Below are 16,825 nucleotides of genomic sequence, written 5' to 3'. Positions count from 1 at the left end.
CTTTTCTCTTTACAATATACTGTTATTTGTGGAATTGTGCTCGGGGACAATATCTATTTTTCTGTCTATGATGTGCTCTGAGTAGAGAAAATAGGTGGACTCGCAACAAAAGAGAAGCAATACTTAACTTAATATATGTATTCCTTTACGGATTTTAAACAAGAGGGTTACTTTGGGGGAATGCCTTTCTGAGACTTGCAACATAATTTAGTGTTCCCCACAGCTACTAATCCAAATGCAAACCTCTTATTTTGCCTGCCAAAAATGCTGCCGTTTTATTTCATTAGCTATTGTTGAATGTCATCTGATAAACATGGCTGCCTATAAAGCTAGCATAGCTTTTTATAGTCAGTAAGTGCAATAAAACTATAAAATCCTGTACTATCCCATGACTATCCAGAATGGAATGTAGTTTCCACTGAAAATATATTCTATTCCAAAGTTTGAGATCTGCAACAGTAAACCTATTATTGGCTCAAGAAGAGTATCTTGAACCAACACCATTTGGCAGAGGAGATTTGCCAATCCAACCATCCAGGTTCTGTACATGATTTTCTTTTGATGATCAAGAGCTTTGCATGGGAAGAGGACATCCTATCTCCTTTTGAGTTTTTCAGAGAGCCCAGTGATCATGCCCTTCAATGTCTTCTTAAACCTTTCAACAAGACCATTGGTTTGTGGACGATAGGGTGTAGTAATCTTGTACTGCACTCCACACTCATTCCACATGTGTTAGAGGTATGAAGACATGAAGTTTGACTCTCTGTCTGACATCACCTCCTTAGGAAACCCTAACCTGGTGAAGACACCAATGAGGGCCTTGGCTACTGCAGGATCTGTACAGTCCTAAGGGGAACAGCTTCAGGATACCTTGTGGCATGATCCACTACCACCAGTATAAATTTGTTTCCAGACACAGTGGGAAGTTCAAGTGGACACACTATGTCCACAACTACCCTTTCAAAGGGAACCCCAACCAATGGTAGTGGGATTAATGTGGACTTTGGGTGTCCACCTGTTCTCCCCTGGCTTGACAAGTGACACAGGAGCTGACAAACTCCTTTACTTTCTGGGTCATTTGGGACCATTAGAAATGGCTGGCAAGTCGTTCCCAAGTTTTGGTCTGACCTAGGTACCCAGCTAGAGGGATATCAGGAGCCAGATAGAGTAAAAACTATCTTTACATCTGAGGCACTACCACTCTCCTAGTGGCTCCAGGGTTGAGGTATCTGGCCTCAGTATACAAGAGTCCCCCTCCCAATAGACTCATGTCCCGTTTTCCGTGCAGCAGCTTGCTACCTCAGGCCTTCGAGAGTTGGAAAAATCTGCTGTTCAAAGCACAACTGTTCCCTAGTGGGTTCCCCTGGGCCTCAGAGCTCAATCTGGTAAGGGTCAAGTTCCGTGGACTCAGTTCCCTCTGGGGCTGAGGGTCCCTGAGGCAAAGGGTCCTGAATCATTTGCTGTCCAGAAGCTGGGTCCTCAGTCTTTTTACCTTTCCTCTTGGAAGGTTGGGCCATTCTTCCAGGCTCTAACATTTATCTTTCACCCTGTGCTCGCCTCTGTGCTCTAGTCTTGACACACACAAGCTCAGAGATATCCAGCATTGCTACATGGGTTTTCAATTCTACCTCAGCCCATGTGGAGGTCTCTAGGCCATTTCTAAGCAGACAGGCAGCTGGACGTTTTGGAGAAACCACTACCTGTTTCAGGCCAGTAAACTCCCCAGTCTAAAGTCACCATAACCAAGGCATGGTGCGTAGTAACGCTGTCAGCGTTGGTGACTGGATAGGACTTTCCAATCAGGTATTGCTCAGGGGAAACTAATGTGTCTCTCACCATGGTAACACTGGCACCTGCATCCCTCAGGGCTTCTATTCTAGTCCCATTTATCCAGGGGTATTGCAAATACGTCTTTAAGTTGGGAGGCCACAGGGCTAAAGTGGCAAACTCAACTCCACCTTCAGTGACTAGAACTTGTGCAGTGTGAATCCTGATTTACTCTGGGCACACTGTTGTTCCCATCTGGAGATTAGCTACACCAGTACTAACTGAATGAGGTGTAGGGGGCTACTTATTAGGGCAAGTAGCATCTCCAGTGAAGTGTACCAACTTCTTACAGTTGAAACACTAGGCCTTCTGGGGATCAAAGTTCTTCCCATTGTAGCTAACATTGGACTGGGAAGAGTTTTGGCACCCACCCCCTGAGCCGGTTTTAGGGGCCCTTTTGAAGACTTTTAGTTTTTGTCTTCGGGGGTTCTCACCCCCTTTCCCCAGGGAAGGTTTGGTAACACCAAGTGGGCGTTTTTTAATGCTAATCTTGACCCAGTGGTCTGTCTTCTTCCCCAATTCTTGGGGAGAAATTCGACCTAGATCTACCAGAAGTTGATGCAACTTCTCATTAGTGCAATTACTCAAGATATGTTCTTTCATTAAAAAAACTGTAAAGTCCATTGAAATCATGCACATTATTTCCAGTTAACCATCCATCTAGTGTCTTAACTGATTGACTTTGGATTTGAGTGTTTTGCTCGAGGTCATTTGACCCAGCATCTGCTCCTGCAAGGGTCAGGAGTCTGTCCCTGCAGGTACCAGTGAACAGTTCCCAAGGGAAAGCCCCTCCCTCCCCCAGTGTGACTTTCTCACTTTTCTCATTTTACAAGCCCTCTCAAAGGCTGTGAACCATTTGGTGATGTCATCACCTTCCTCTAATTGGGGGTAATCCTATGGGGATTTTTGGGATCATAAGATTGCTTTCTGTCCAGATTTATAAAGTTGCTGCCACCATTGATGGGAGCTAAGCCCATCTCTGCTCTTTCTTTTTCTAGAGCCAAGAGTCTTGTCTCTAGGTCTAATCTTCTGGTTAACCTCACTAAGAGGTTGGTTTCCTCATTGAGGCCGTCCTCAATAGGCTCAGAAGCACCTGACCCACTTGTGTGGGTTCTAGGTGCTGTGAGTTTATTCTTGGAGTCAGGGGCACAGGGGCCCTGTTCTCTTTATGAAATGTGTGTGTGGGGGGGTTGGAAGTTATTGTCATCCCCTCCATACTCTTCCCAATCTGAAAGGTCGTCACCTTGCTCAGAGCATACCCTGCCAACTGCTACTGGAGCTTTTGTTTTGAGCTAAATGAAGATAAGGGGAGAGGTTGAGCTCCTCAGCCATGTTCTCTATGTCATTGGTTATATTTTCGCTAATAGACGGTTCTTGTTAAGAGACATTCTAAAACATCAATCCCCTCTTACCCTAACTAGTGAGTTTTTATTTTTCTAAACAAATTCCAAAGGAACTTAACCAAGGCCCTAACAGGACTTTTTGTAATTTGAAAAAAATGTCCATTCCAAAAATTCAGAATTCTAAAGACAATTTAGGATTTCCGTAGTGTGATCCGGTGTTGACGAAGTAAGTCCAACAAAGGCAAAGTTGTAGACCCGACCGCTGATCCACCAATGTAGGAAGCTGGCTCTGTATATACTATACCAAAGTAAGGTATAGTGTGCACAGAGTCCAGTGGGTCCCCAAAGGTAGGCAGAGGTAAAAGTAGATAATACCTTACTCTCTATTTGTGGTAGTGTGGGCGAGCAGTAAGGCTTTATAAGAGGGTAGTGTTAAGCATTTATTGAAAACACTCAGGCAAGAACTGATAGCACACACTCAAAGACTGAACTCTGACCAATTTGTTTTGTATAAAAATATTAGTTAGTTGCATTTTATTTCTAGAGCTAAACCAGGCCTGGTACAGGTAACTGAAATAATACTTTGCAGGAATAATACCATTGGATGAAATTCTATGTAATTGATTTTGGTACAGGTAGGTCAATTATTCAGATACAGTTGAATTTACTTTTCAGTTACTTTGCAGTTACTGAAAGATTACTTTTTAGATTACTTTTTAAGTAACTTTTTTCGACTCAGTCTGATATGCCTAGATATCACACTGGGACAGTTCCTAGACAAAAGGTAAGGGAAACAGTTGTTGTAAATTAGACAGTTTCTTATGTTTTCATACAATTTCTCGACTCCACACAACATTTTTCACAAAAAATCAGTCAATGCAATCCTATGAGAGGAAATGAAGTTATCAGTTTACCCGTAAGTACTTGGTTTTGGGAGTTGAGTTTCTGATGTTAGAATAAACACTCTCAAAGCTCCCTCAGCGGCAATGTTATCCAATGGGGGGTAGTGGACCTCCGGTTGGTGGTTGCTCACAATCAGGGCACAAGGTTGTGGGAGCAAAACTCTTGGACTGAAGCTCAGGGCAAAGGGGGGGGGGGTTCACAGTAGCACACAAGTTTCTCCCACAATGGCACACGTACGGCCGGGTGCAGGGTTCTGTTTTGGCGTTGGGTGCCCTGTTGAATTCAGTGTGAATTCTCTGGTTGCTACAAACACTGCAGGCTCGGGGACGAAGAACTTCTGGAGGTTACCACCGGTTGGACAGGTAAGTTGGGATGCTGTGACACTGTCGGTTGGGCCACCCAAGACTGTGGGGCATCGGGTGCAGGAGTGTCTTTTAGTGTAGCTTTTTTCTTACTGTCTCCGGTCGGGGAGGGAGGTCCTCCAGAAAGGGGCTGCAGGCATTGGCTGGAGACTTGAGGTAGGCGAGGGATTACCAGATCCCAAGTTAGAATGACCGGGGAAACCTCCTTGTGGTGTTGGGCTACTCAAACTCGGGCTGTGGGCATCAGGTGCAGAGTGGTGGAGACTTGCGGATTTGGCTAGAGCCCGAGTATGTTGGTGAGCAAATCAGGTGCTCACGGGAGACAAAATCTGTTTGGGGAAGGCAGGGTAGGTCCTCCCGGTTTTGGGGGGCTGCTAGCTGCAGGACTCACCAGGATTTTTCTGGAGCAGGTAGAGGTCGGGACAATTCGGTAGGCCTGGGGCCAAGTCAGTTGGAGTCCTACTCTTCTTCCTTCAGCACAGATCTTCTGTCCTTCTTCTTCTTCTTGTATCCTCTTGTCTTAGGAGGCAGAGTTCAGGGTTGCCCCTAAATACAAAATTTAGGGCCATTACAGGTAGGTACAGGTTGGGATCAATGGGTTCCTTCCTTGGGGTGGTTGCACCCCCTATAATGCCACCCTTCAGTGGGAGTGGGGGCATAAGCCTCACTCTGGTTGGCTGGGTCCCCCCATCTTCAAGATGGCGGGGACTGAGAGTTGTGCCTCACCTTGCCTCCCCCACCTGAGGGATGTAGTTGGCGAAGGTGGGCTACCTCTCCTCCTATCTTGGTTTTCCAGCCGATTCTCCCACACAAAGTGGGGGTCAGAATCGGTGGGGGCCAGTTGCTGGGAGTAGCAAATGTCAGGGTCAGCTAACAAGTCTGACTGACTTAGATAGTGTCCGCCCCAGGGTGGTTCCAACCCAGACCTTTTGTGATGCCATCAACACTTACTTCATTGACAAAATCGTGGACATCAAGGAGAGCATTCCTACTTCCGTTGGCGATGCCCCCTCTGCTATCCATACCACCACCAACAAGGTCACATTAAATAGGTTTCCTACTATTACCTCAGAGTAATTCTTAGAACTACTGGCAAGAGTCAAGTCAGGAGCACCCTCTGACAAATGCTCCCCTTACATCCTTAAAGAGTATCTATCCTCCGTCCCGACTCCGGCCTCTACTCTGTTGAATGACTCTCTTACATCTGGCTTAGTACCCCTGAAATTTAAGGAAGCAACAGTCATCCCACTCCTGAAAAAACCTGGGGTGGACCCCACTTGCATGGCAAACTACCGGCCAATCTCTCTGCTCCCTTTCTTGGCCAAAGTTATGGAAGCCCATGTCGCGAAACATCTGTCCAACTTTCTGGAGGGCTCAAACTGTCTTGATCCCCACCAGGCGGGCTTTCGCCCTGCCCATTCTACAGAGGCAGTGGTAGTTGCAGTCTTAGACTCACTCCGTAACTGTGCTGATAGACATTCTCCTCAGGCCCTGGTGCTGTTGGATCGGTCGGCCGCTTTTGACACGGTCGACCATGGCATATTGATCGACCGTGTCAACCAGGCCAGCATCAGGGGCCTAGCAGCCTGTTGGCTGAGCTCTTTTTTGGAGAATCGTTCTCAGTCGGTCTGCCTTGGCACCCTGGTCGGCCCTAAACGGTCCATCACCTGTGGAGTCCCTCAGGGCTCATCGTTGTCACCTCATCTGTTCAGCATCTATATTCTCCCTCTAATCCAGGCCTTAAGAGACAAGCAGGTGTCAGTGTTTAATTACGCGGACGACCTGCAATTGCTCTTCACTGTTGACAACTCCACCCTCTCCATTTCCCATTTTCAGTCTAGCATGAGGTTCATCCAAACCTGGATGAACCAAAACCACCTAAAACTAAACCCTGCAAAAACCGAGCTGGTGCTCACAGGTGATAGTGCTAAATATTGGGGCACTCACTACTAGCCATCAGATATGGGTCAAGCCCCTACCCCTACTTCCTCTGCAAAGACACTTGGAGTGACCCTGAACAGCGACCTCTCTCTAAAAACTCAAGTGGGCCAAGTGGACTCCAAGTGTTTTTTCCAGCTTAGAAAAATCCGAAAGGTGCGACGATTCTTTACTCCAGAGGCCATCACCCAGGTGGTGATTACTAGGGTATTGTCCCACCTGGACTATGCAAACTCCATATACCTTGGCCTACCCTTATATCTACTGAAGCGCCTCCAGATGGTCCAGAATTATGCGGCCAGACTTATCACTGCCCAACCCAGATGGCATTCAGCATCTCCTCTGCTCAGGGACCTTCACTGGCTCCCTCTGGCCCAACGCTGTTCCTTCAAAACTGGCTGTATGATTTTCAAATCTCTCCACTGCAAAAGTCCCAAATTCATAAATAACCTCATCATCAGGCACACTCCTTCCCATAACCTGTGCTCTGCCCATCTAGCCCTCCTCCAGACACCCGCTTTCAAACGCAAACGGTCCGGTGGTTGTAGATTTGCTGTTCTTGCATCTCGTTTATGGAACACCTTCCCCTTCGAGATCAGGTCCTGCTCGGACCTCATGTCATTCAGGAAAGCTTTAAAAACATGGCTTTTCAGACAAGCGTATCGCTAACTCCATCCTATTCATGTTTTCAGGTTCCGTTCTTTGCCTACCTTAGCGCCAGGAAACCAATCGGTGGCAGTGCGCTCAATAAATACTTTTTAACATAACATAACATAACATAACAAAGGCGGCAATCCTTTGAAAATTCCCCTTTGTGGACCCTGACCATCCTGGGGGACAGGGCCGGACTGGGAACCATAACCAGCCCTGGCAAAGTAGTGCTCGGCCGCCCCCCCACCTCTCCCCAGTCGGGGGGGGGGGCTGGAGGTGCCGCCGAGCTCTTTGCCGTGACCGGTTTTTTGGCTGATTTTGGTACAGGGACGATTTTGCAAAAACGGCCCTGTATCAAAAATGGCCACCAGGTGCCCAAAACCGGCCCCCACCAGTGCGGCGCACCAGGGTATTGCCCAGTGCCTGCTATGGCCAGTCCGGCCCTGCTGGGGGAAGAAGCTTGGCACCTCGACCCAGGATGGGCTTAATTTCAGGACCCCTACAGCGGCAGGCTCTCGACCAAGCAGCCCAGACATGTCTGGTGGTGGCAGCTGGCGAGCAGCCACTCAGCCAGGATACTAGAGTCAGGTCGTTTTCATATGCCCTCTGAGTCCATTTTTCACTAAATCCCACACTGTTATGCGCTGAGAAGTTTGATATCACAGTTCCCAGTTTTCAGTAAAGCCATTATGGTGCTGAGGAGTTTGTAATGGCGAACTCCCATATCATATACTTTATGGCTTTACTGCACTTACAATGTCTAAGAATGGACTTAGACACTGTAGGGATTCAGGGCGCACACACCTGTACCCTCACCAGTGGCATAGTGCACCAAGCCAGAGGGGTGGTTGACCTATGCCATAGGCAGTGGGCTGTAGGCATGGCACACAGGGAAGTGTTCCATGTCAACTATTCACTTTGTTCTGCCCCAAAACAGTCAGCATGCTATGGCCGTTTGTGTGTGTGTGTGTAAAGGTACAGGGCGTCCAAGGGTGGCACAATAAGTGATGCAACCCTTAGAAGCCTTCCCTGGTCACAGTGCTCTTGGTACCTCTGGTACCTCTTACAAGAGACTTACATGTGGCCTAAGAGTTGCCAGTTGGGTGTTACAACAGTGCAGTTTAGGGAACGAACATGCAGAGTCTAATTTTACCATTTGGACGTTTAACCACCACTAAGGGAGAAACCCATTCAGCAGACTCCACTTCTTCTATTATTCCATTTTTGACTAATTGGTTCAGTTCAATTTGAACATCATTTCTCACCGAAACTGGCAAATGTCTTACCTTGTGAATGCAAGGGATGGCAGAGTCTTTTAATTCAATTTTATGTTGAAAGCTGTTAAGTAGACCAACCTTACCAGAGAACACTTCTGGGAATTCTTTGTGGATGGTGCTCGATTCATCAATAGACAAAACGGGGTCAGCACAATTGGGGTCAAGAATTATGCCAAGATCAGCTTGGTCGCTCCAACCAAGTACAGAAGGTCCTTTCTTAGCCACAAAGAGTCTATAAACTGCCTTTCTGTTTTTGAACTCAAATTCTAATTCACGTGTCCCTAAAAACTCAATGTTGTTGCCTGTAAAACTTCTGGCAATGATGTTTGATTTTTCAAGCGATGTTCCAATTCTATCTGTGAACCGTTGTTTCCAAATTTTTTCATTTATTATAGTGAAGGGAGACCCAGAATCGGCCATAACATTCACTGTCACACCTCCCAATTTGACATCACACATGGGTTTTTTTCTCTTGGTGGGTGTGAGTTCAAGAACATCATATTCAATTGAGAATACGTAACTTATGCTATCGGAATCAGAGTACTCAGAATTTTCCTCCGTAGAGTCACTTTCCTCTTGAATGTGTTTGACATGTTTGCTTTGACTGAAATATTTTCTATTGCATGCTTTGGCAATGTGACCTGTCAAACCGCATGAGGTGCATTTCTGAAATCTGGCTGGACATCTCACGGAATCAGCTAGATGGGAGGGAGACCCACAGCGAAAACATTTGAGATCAGCGAAATTTTTGTTCTTAAAGCTGTGACTCTTCTCCATTCTATGTTTGGATTTAGAATGTTCACCTGTCTTGTGATGTTCCATTGAGATTTCCCGAGTTTTTACTTTCTTCCTCATCTTTTTAGCATTGGATAAGTTGATGGCATTAACCAACGCAGGCTCATCTAACACTGCTTTGGCACATCTGCCAGTAAGCTCTGCCTTTTTAACCAAAGCAACAACTTCCTTTAAAGAGGATTCCCCATTCACCCAAAGTTTATCCTGAATATTAGGATTGCTGGCATGCATGACTATTTGATCACGAACAAACTCTTCTTGTAGTTGCCCGAATCTACATGTAAGGGCTAAATTATTCAAGGCAGCAACATAGTCATCAATGCTTTCATCTTTGCCCTGTTTTCTCCTTGAAAATTTGTAACGGTCAACAGCAACACAAACTATGGGCGAGAAATGTGCATCAAGGTCATCTAATGCATGTTGAAACACATTGCCACCTTCCCTTACTTTCTTCTCAATGTTGTTGTACGTTTTACCAACTCCAGGATCAAGACAGTACAATAACACCTTTTTTTTTCTTTTCAGGTGTGAAATCCTCATCTTCAACCGTCTCAATGTAGTTTGTAAAATACTCTTTCCACTCTTTCCAAGGCATGCATGGTGCTCCTTTGATTGGTAGAAACGCTTGAGGCTGCGCTAAATTCAAGGAGCTCAGGGCACACATGACAAATTATTTGTTTAATAAAATTCACCACAGTTACTAATAATATTGGCTCTGTGAGTAGCAGAAGAAACTGATCTTTGAAACCTCTTCTTTTATCAGATATACGTTTATTAATGTCATTTGAGTATTAGTAGTTGAAATATGTGATGTGATTATATTTCAATTTAATTGTGACACAAATACACGAGCAGCTTTTCAGAGCTGGTATCGAACTCATTAACTGCCGAATTGTAAATTTTAAAACTGTTGAATTATCTTTCACCACAAGATGGCGCCAGCCCGTGCGTTCCAGTGACGTGGAACACTTAGGGGCATGCGCAGAATGAAGAAGCTGAAAGGAGCTTGAAGGCGCGGAAACAGCTGACAGGAAATGTCAACTGCGCACATCAAAGAAAGGCACACGCCGCTCCAGGACTCATAACACACGCGGCAATAAAGCGTGTTCACGCGTCTCACTCACCGCCGGATAACAGCTGACCACCGCTGAAAAGCTGTGTAACTACATACATTCCCAGTACCTTGGTCCATAAGCCGGGAGAAGTTTCATTGAACGATCGCCGCCATCAACCGAGTCCAAGGACACAGAGCCTTTGCGCCGAACACAGTAACTCTCGAGGGAAGTGCAGCGTGTGCAACACGCAAGCGTTTTGATTCCCAATGTCACGTCAGGGGAACACACTTTTTAAAAGATGACAAAGTTGACAAAGTCCGGCGGGACTCGTGACACTTCAATTCAGCACTTAGAAATACTTGCTCCGCACGTAGAAGAAAGTGATGCCAGGAACAGCGCCTAGAAGAGGTGGTAGCAGTGGCTTCAGTGAGTCCGCGGTGAGGGGCTGGAACTTCCACTCGTCGCCACTTGTACAAACGAAGCAAATGCGTGAGTAAATACGAAGTTTATTACAACATCCCCACACCGGTGCGGTGCGTGGGTAAGGCAACGATAATTCCAAGACAGATGGGAGTTAGTGAGGAAATGGTAGGGGGTTGGAATGTCAGGGGGACCCATGGGAAGGGAGAGGGGACAATGGGCATTCTCGCGCAGGAGAGCAGTTATGTCACCGTCTCGTGCTGGAGGCACGAGAGGGTGAGGTAATGCGTTACAACAGGCCTGGGCGGGGCGCAGCCTGACGACAAAAAACAAAGCGTTCTGTAAACGTCTGAGTTGTGCTGTGGGTGTGTGCTAGGGGCGTGGCAAACGCTGGGTGCGTGTCCTGGGGGCGTGACATGGAGCAAAAGCCTTCAATGGGCGTATGCGTGTGACAAACACTGGGGGCGTGTGCTGGCGGGCGTGACATGGAGCAAAAGCCTTCAATGGGCGTATGCATTAAGCGCGAGGCGCGCACAATTGCCGTTACGTTCCGCACGTCATGCCATGTGGGTCACCTTCATGCAATGTGGGTCGTACATACAAAATAATAAGGCGCCGGGGCCATACGCGAATGAGCGTGTCTGCGGGGACAATTACTGCAAATCGCACTACATTCTAAAATTAGGATACCAATCAAGCACCTGGGCATATGCATTCAATGGGCGTCTGCGTTCACATGGAGGCGTGGTAAGTAACCCTTCGCTCGACTCCCTTGGGGGGCTGCCCGTTGTCTCACACATACTGGGGCCGAATGCAGTTTGTGCCTTAGCCTGGGTGCGTCGGAAACTGCTGGGGGACGGAGACCGTCGGTGTGGGTCCTAAACAAATAATAAGACCCGGACAACGTCGGGACGGGCTGCTAGTTTATTATAATACACTAACTAACACATACAGATATCTACTAGCCGGAGATATACACAATTCTTTTCAATAGAAACAGGTAAGTTGCACAGAATGCACAGTGGTCTCCAGGGGGAGACCAAACCATATACTAAAATAGTGGTATGCGAACCACGACTCCAGTCAAGACAATAGGCAGAGGACGTAGAAGTGCTGGGGCCACAAGGTACTACCCAAATGTGAGTATCTAGGAGACCCACGGAGAGGGGCAGCTCCCCCTAGTGGGTGTAAGAGCGCCGCCCCGTCTTTATTTTGCCGTCTCTCTACCTTAAATTAAATACTGGAAGACGTAATGGTAATAAAAGACACACACACACATACATTAGCACACAAATAATCACCGCTTCACCACGCTCCACGCAGCAGAATACGTGCTGACGCGGGCGCCATACTGGAGGTAGGAAGGGTGGCGGTCCAGTAGCTGGACGCCTCCCGCCCTCCTGGTCTACTTAAGCGCTGCAATAACGCACGCGCGCTGACTGATAGCTAGTCTCATACCCCTGAGGCGGAAGCCGGGGGAGCTGTACTGTGTTTAATACTGCTTTTAAATCGTGTGCATTATTTTCTGTTGTCATTATTTCCAACTTGGAATCTTTTTAAAATCACAGACCCCTTTGCCAAATAATCACCGCTTCACCACGCTCCACGCAGCAGAATACGTGCTGACGCGGGCGCCATACTGGAGGTAGGAAGGGTGGCGGTCCAGTAGCTGGACGCCTCCCGCCCTCCTGGTCTACTTAAGCGCTGCAATAACGCACGCGCGCTGACTGATAGCTAGTCTCATACCCCTGAGGCGGAAGCCGGGGGAGCTGTACTGTGTTTAATACTGCTTTTAAATCGTGTGCATTATTTTCTGTTGTCATTATTTCCAACTTGGAATCTTTTTAAAATCACAGACCCCTTTGCCAAATAATCACCGCTTCACCACGCTCCACGCAGCAGAATACGTGCTGATGCGGGCGCCATACTGGAGGTAGGAAGGGTGGCGGTCCAGTAGCTGGACGCCTCCCACCCTCCCCAGGACTGGATAAATGCAGACACCCACCCCGTCCGCGCAGCGGGCGGGCGCAGCGGGCGCGCCGGCGGCGCGCCGGAGGCGCGCCAGAGGCAAGCCCGTCTGCGCCCGTCCGCGCCGGACTCGCGCCCAGCGCCATTCCCCCTGGGTCTTTTGACATCGAAAGGACTACGTACTCTTCGGATGAATTACGTAAGTTGAATCCAGGTCAATTGACGACTTGTAGCCAGCATAACCCAGCGGATCTCTTAGATCAAACTGAAATGGGGTGTAGGAACTGTAAATCTACCATTCCTCTTATTAACAACAAATGCAAACATCGGACTGATGGCACCGCCAAACATACTACTATCCTCATTTCTCTCATCAACGCTCGCTCCCTGGCTAGACACAGGCAGGATATCGCTGATCTAATTGTGGACCATGCAATAGATATCCTTTTCATAACTGAAACATGGATGGATGACACATCAGAGCCCGACCTTCAGGTAGCAGTACCAGACGGCTTTAAGGTGTATAGGCGGGACAGACAGGGGGGAAAAAGAGGAGGAGGACTGGCAATTATTACTCGGGATATCTTCCCAGTCAGAATTTCCCCGGTACCATCTCCTGCATGTGAGGCGTTACACTTTGTCATCAATCTAAACGCCTCACATAACCTTAAGGGAGTGCTCATCTATAGACCACCAGGACCTCGCGCAGAATTTCTTTCCCCCTTTACCTCTTGGATGGAACCTCTAGCCATTGAGGACTCTTTTATGGCACTAGGAGACATAAATTTCCATCTAGACAAAACTGATGAGGCTAATACACAAGCCCTACTAGCAGAATGTCACACACTGGGTCTAAAACAGCACATAAAAGCACCAACTCATGATGCTGGACACACCTTGGATGCCATTTTCTCCAACATTAGTGAGCTGGAGGTATCCAAAATACTACCTCTTACATGGACTGATCACCATGCTATTTTATGTCATCTAATGATTAAACGAACTAACCCCTCCAAACAGATTCCTAGTCAAAATAAATTCAGAGTATGGAAGGACATCGACTACGAAACCTTCAGGATGTCCTTGTCTAATTCTCGCCCGGATACCCTGTCAGACCCCACTGAAGCAGTGGGGCAGTTTCTTAATTGGATAGGGAATGCGGTAGAAACGCATGCTCCTCTAAAAACCTTATCGAAAAACAGGAAAGTGCCTTCTGCGCCGTGGTACTCAGAGACCCTAAGAAAGCAAAAACAGATCTGCAGGAACCAGGAAAGAACCTGGCGCAAGACATATGACAACTCAAGCAAAGCCAAGTATAAAGATGAACTAACCATCTACAAAAAAATGATTCAGGAGGAAAAAAAAAAACTACTTTGAGCAACAAATTAACAAATCAAAAAACTCAAGTCGACAATTGTTTGAAGTAGTCAAGACTCTGGCAGGGAAAGCAGTAGACTTGAGCCCCCCCCACTCTGAGGAATTCTGCAATAATCTAGCAGGTTTCTTTTTCTCAAAAGTAAATGACATATATTCGGAATTTTCGGCCACATCACCGAATACTAACATACAACCTAAACAACCTAGAAATAAGCCGAACTGCTCGTTTACTAGATTCAGGGATGTGACGAATCAGGAAATAAAAGATCTCATGAGACAGGTAAAAACAGGCTCACCCCTAGATCCTTGCCCCCCTAAAATTCTCACTCCAGTAATTGATGTGGTCAGTGAAGCTATCACTCATATTTGCAACGCCATGTTCCAATCTGGGATTTTTCCAGATAAGTTAAAAAACACTCTACTGAAACCACTCCTTAAAAAACCTGGTCTAGACAAAACTATCCTTAAAAACTACAGACCAATTGCCAGTTTGCCTTTCCTGGCCAAATTAGTAGAGAAAGCTATGAACAGCCAACTAGCTGAATACATTGAACATAATAATCTCCTGGACGAGTCACAGTTTGGGTTCCGCAAACTTCACGGAACAGAGACTGCTCTCATAAAGGCTGCCGATGACATCAGAGCCATCAGGGACCAAGGAGGAACAGCGATACTGGTCCTGCTGGATCTCTCAGCGGCCTTCGACACGGTCAATCACGCTGTCCTGATTGACCGTGTCGAAGAAATGGGCATTTGCGCAAGGGCAAAAGAGCTTTTGGCTTCATTTCTGTCCAACAGAACGCAAGCAGTGACCCTGGGCGCATTTCAATCTACTGAGCTCGCCCTCCCATGTGGCGTTCCGCAAGGCTCATCCCTAAGTCCGACACTTTTTAACATCTACGTGTCGGACTTAGCGAGGGTAATTAAGAACTACCGGATGAGCCTTACCTCATACGCCGACGACACCCAATTGGTGATCGCAATTAAGAAAGACGGTGAGGAGGTAGCAGTCAGATTCCAAGAAGGCACGATGGCCATCAAGGAATGGATGTCTGAGAACTGTTTACGCCTCAACTCAGACAAGACTGAGGTAATGATTTTTGGAAAACTTTCACCACAGTGGTCTACCTCCTGGTGGCCGATACCACTCGGAGCCCCTCCAGAACCCGTGCAAAAGGTTAGGAATTTAGGAATCTTGTTCGACGACAATCTCAATTTTTCCAGCCATGCCAATCAGGTTGCGTCGTCCGCTTTTTATAAGCTTAAGATCATCAGGAAAATACTGCCCTACCTTCCTGAGAGTACCAGAAAAACAGTGGTGAGTTCCTTAGTGCTCTCATCACTTGATTATTGTAACGGACTGTTCGTAAATGCTCAGACACGGGTGGTGACCAAACTGCAGCTAATTCAAAACGCTGCAGCAAGGCTACTAGCTGGCATTCCCAAGTTTCAGTCCACCAAACATGCGATAAGGAACTACCACTGGCTAACGGTGAAAAATCGTATTAAATTCAAGACCTTGTGCCTCACATTTAAAGCTCTGAAAGGTCTTGGACCAGCATTTCTCAAACAGAAACTCCTCCACTACCAACCGAAAAGATCCCTACGATCAGAACAGAGACATCTACTGGTAGTGCCACGCACCAGTACGGTCACATGGGGCGACAGATGTTTTACCAACTCTGCAGCCAGACTCTGGAACACGCTTCCAAACGAAATAAAATTGGCACCCTCCCTTCTCCAATTCAGAAAATTGATAAAAACTTGGTTATTTGACCAATAATCTGTTCAGGCCAACTCTTCCTAAATAAGACACATGCTTAATCTGAGACCGCTAGCTAAGTTATAGCGCCAAGACACCCACGGGTATACGCTGCGCTTTATAAATTTTTAAAATAAATAAATAAATTGTGGCCACAGTCACTCTTAACACATACATGCACGCACACACAACTTAACTAACTCTTCCACACACGCAGCACTTACCATCTGTCACACTCACTAACTCTAGGGATGGCACACATGCGCACTTTGCACAGCCTTTCTTCTCAGGCTGCCACCAACAAACTGCCTGCCTGACAATCTCACATCCCTAAGATCTGTGAGGTCAAGAGGCCGGCATAGCAAAAGGCTCCTGGGTTGGGCTCCACCCCTTGAGCCTCTGGCGCTTCAGGCTAAAGCCCTGCAGTGCCAGAGGCTTCAGTTAGTCAAAGTTTGGAACCGTGCCACTCCACCTTTCCTTAACTCGGCACAGGGTGGGGTGTGTTAAGGGAGCCTCACAGACCCACCCCACTCTGACGAGTTGGGGAAAGGTGGGGTTAGAGGATGCAGGACGGATACTGAGCACTGGATTCTGCGTATCGGGTCTAGTTTCGACGACTCACTGCGCAGAATCCAGTTCACAACTTTCCACCAAAGTGCGCAGCCAAGGAATCCAGCTGATTTAACTCTGCAAGAGAGTTCACGCTGCAGAGTTTAACAAAGATGTTTAACTTTAACACTCCGTCTCCTGGCTCTGAATTGCAGGCTGCTTGAGGTGAGTGAATCATCAAATTAGCAACACTGCCACGTTTTCTGTCTCCCTATGTGACAGCAGGAATATCAGAAACCAGTACACTTGCCCCCATTTGAAATGGTTCGTTCAGGAATCTGTTATTGTGCGGCATCTCTGCCAGAACTCCCTTCATCATCATCTCAAGGTTCTTGCCTGCACTGTAAGCCCATTCTTGAGCTTCGTCAAAATAAATGCCTGAAGCATTCCCTCCTTGTGGCCTCTAGGGTCCTGCACGATGTGTTCCTTTCTTGCCAGCACCCTCTCTCATAACTTCTCGCTGCAGCACACCCTTCTGTCATTCTAACGTCTTCAAACCACCTTCCTGGGTGATCTAGCACCACATTTCACCTGGCAT

The 16,825-nt window shown here is 47.1% G+C and overlaps 2 protein-coding genes across 7 annotated transcripts in view; both read right to left on the bottom strand.

Moving 5' to 3' along the window:
* Nucleotides 1–16,825, bottom strand: part of LOC147732444 (uncharacterized) — a 169,242-nt gene that overhangs the window by 5,724 nt on the left and 146,693 nt on the right. Inside the window, exon 1 of one of the 4 annotated variants that reach the window (XM_086956970.1) lies at nt 4,827–4,975. The exons of the other annotated variants lie outside the window; for them this stretch is intronic. The gene's annotated coding sequence lies outside the window, so the exon portion shown is untranslated. Of the gene's footprint in view, nt 1–4,826; nt 4,976–16,825 lie in introns of those variants that run through there. 4 annotated transcript variants of the gene reach the window in all.
* LOC147732445 (uncharacterized) overlaps nt 1–16,825 on the bottom strand; it is a 299,986-nt gene that overhangs the window by 235,514 nt on the left and 47,647 nt on the right. The window lies entirely within an intron of this gene.

This window comes from Lissotriton vulgaris, chromosome 2_1 (genome assembly GCF_964263255.1).
Source record: "Lissotriton vulgaris chromosome 2_1, aLisVul1.2, whole genome shotgun sequence".
Taxonomy (NCBI): domain Eukaryota; kingdom Metazoa; phylum Chordata; class Amphibia; order Caudata; family Salamandridae; genus Lissotriton; species Lissotriton vulgaris.
The sequence above is the reverse complement of the archived record's forward strand: the minus strand, read 5'-3'. Positions and strand labels throughout refer to the sequence as shown.